This window comes from Durio zibethinus, chromosome 16, assembly GCF_047325235.1.
Source record: "Durio zibethinus cultivar Kanyao isolate XHJ-2024 chromosome 16, ASM4732523v1, whole genome shotgun sequence".
NCBI classification, from domain to species: domain Eukaryota; kingdom Viridiplantae; phylum Streptophyta; class Magnoliopsida; order Malvales; family Malvaceae; genus Durio; species Durio zibethinus.
The window spans coordinates 3,823,892-3,825,893 of NC_143177.1; the positions used below are offsets into that span (position 1 = coordinate 3,823,892).

At 35.3% G+C, this 2,002-nt stretch overlaps 1 pseudogene across 1 annotated transcript; it reads left to right on the forward strand.

Moving 5' to 3' along the window:
• Positions 1–703: 703 nt before the first annotated feature.
• On the forward strand, positions 704–1,387 carry LOC111298260 (non-specific lipid transfer protein GPI-anchored 5 pseudogene; annotated as a pseudogene). The gene is made up of 2 exons (XR_016328857.1): positions 704–1,178; positions 1,266–1,387. The product of XR_016328857.1 is annotated as a non-specific lipid transfer protein GPI-anchored 5 pseudogene (transcript).
• Positions 1,388–2,002: the final 615 nt, after the last annotated feature.

The following is a 2,002-nucleotide window of genomic DNA, read 5'->3' on the forward strand; positions in this document are numbered from 1 at the left end:
AAAGTATTTAATTATATGTGCTCATTTTCAATTTATTATTAATTAATACGATTGTATGAAATGTTAATATGAATCTCTAGTAAAAATTAACAGATAATGCATAAAAAATCATAAATAAATATTAAACATCAGTCAATAAAAAATTATTGATAAATTTTTTATCAAAAATAAATTTAATTTTATATTTAACATAACATAATTTCATATTATTAACAAATATAAATAATGAAAGTATAAATTCTAATGATTCTAAGATCAAATCCAAAAAATTTAAATTTAAAATGTTCTGAACTCAAAATAATTTAAAAATTTTTTTATCCGAATTCAAAATGGTATGATTTTTTCTTAACCAAGATAAACCGACTCGAAATAGCTCAATTCCACTCGAAATGACCCAGCCGTTTGTCAGCTCGATTTTCTTCACTGTATCCGAACAGGAACGATTAGATTGACCATGTAAAAAGGTGTTTGCTCGTTTGCTAGAATTATCTGTATCTTAGTTTGAGGGGCGACTTATAACTGCAATCAATGGCCAAAAGTAATTGTGTATCAAGTGTCAAATACTACTATTTAATCCTTGTCATGGTGTTAAATTTGTGGTATTAGGTTACCTGACTTCGTCTGTTGATTGAATCCAAAGGTCATTTTCAATTCTAACATCATTCCAAGATTTATAAAGCTTACCTCAGATTGTATGTTTTAGTTTACCAATAAGCCTTAATTCGAGAGTTTCTTCTTACCGATAATCCAAAGAGTCATTTCTATATAAATCACTCCCCTTTCCTATACATTAGAATCCAACTCAAACTACAGAATCTACTACTTTGGCAGGCATCTTTTCTATCTTAGTCAAATGGCTTCAAGGAAGATAAACCTGCAGGGTCTAGTCATGGTCTTGGTAACCATGCTTTGGGCGAGAACCATGGCTGAATCATCAGATTGTACCAGTGTGCTAATCACCATGGCTCCATGCCTTAATTATGTGACTGGAAGCTCCCCCACTCCATCTGCTTCATGCTGCTCACAGCTTGCTAATATTGTTCAATCACAGCCGCGGTGCCTGTGCATGGCTCTTAATGGCGGGGGTGCATCACTGGGTGTGTCAATTAACCAGACACTTGCTCTTGCACTCCCTGCTCTTTGCAGTGTCAAAACTCCACCTGTTAGCGGGTGCAATGGTAAAAAGCAAAAAATGTTAACTTTTAATACAACATCTCATATTTGAGCTATATAATTTAGAGTTTGATGCTTTAATTTTTGGCTAGCCGCTGATGGACCTGCAACTGCAATATCTCCTTCAGGCTCTCCAGCTGCTTCTCCTCAAAATTTACCAGGTAGTTCAGATGACACACCAAGCAGCTCATCAACACCAGGTACATGTTATTAAATGAGCAAATACACTCTTTTCTCATTTGGCTCAAGCCTGTTAACGTATTGATCGTTCAGCTCAGCTTATTAAACTCTAGAATTCTGAGTTCAAATCTTGTCTACTCTGATAAAATTAGTTCTAGGCTTCTCCCTGGCTCGCTCCTAATATCATGGGTCAACTTTTCCAATCGAAAAAACATACTTATTAAGTGGAGAAAGAACCATGTTTTATTAGCTGAAGACCACCCCTTTTCTTGCCGTGGGATTCGTAATATTCTCTTTCTCTCCGATAAAATTATGCAACACTCTTGTCGCTTTGACTCTTTCACTCGCAAAAGAGGGATCCACCTTAATTCAGACCTACATCAGTGAAAAATTAAGTCTACTCTGATACCATTTGTAATGGATCCACGTTTTCAACCCAATTTTTATTAGATGAAGAAAACCTATGATTTATAAGTCCAAAATCGCTCCGTTCGCTTATCAAATAAGATCAGTGACACTAGTACATGGAGACTGTACTTGAACCACCCGCAAAGCCAACAAACGTGAGCGTTTTTGGCTAGTTGGATCCTTCCCCATCAACTCGAAATTTTAGACCATGCCTTCTACTAAAGAAAAAAATTACAAAGAT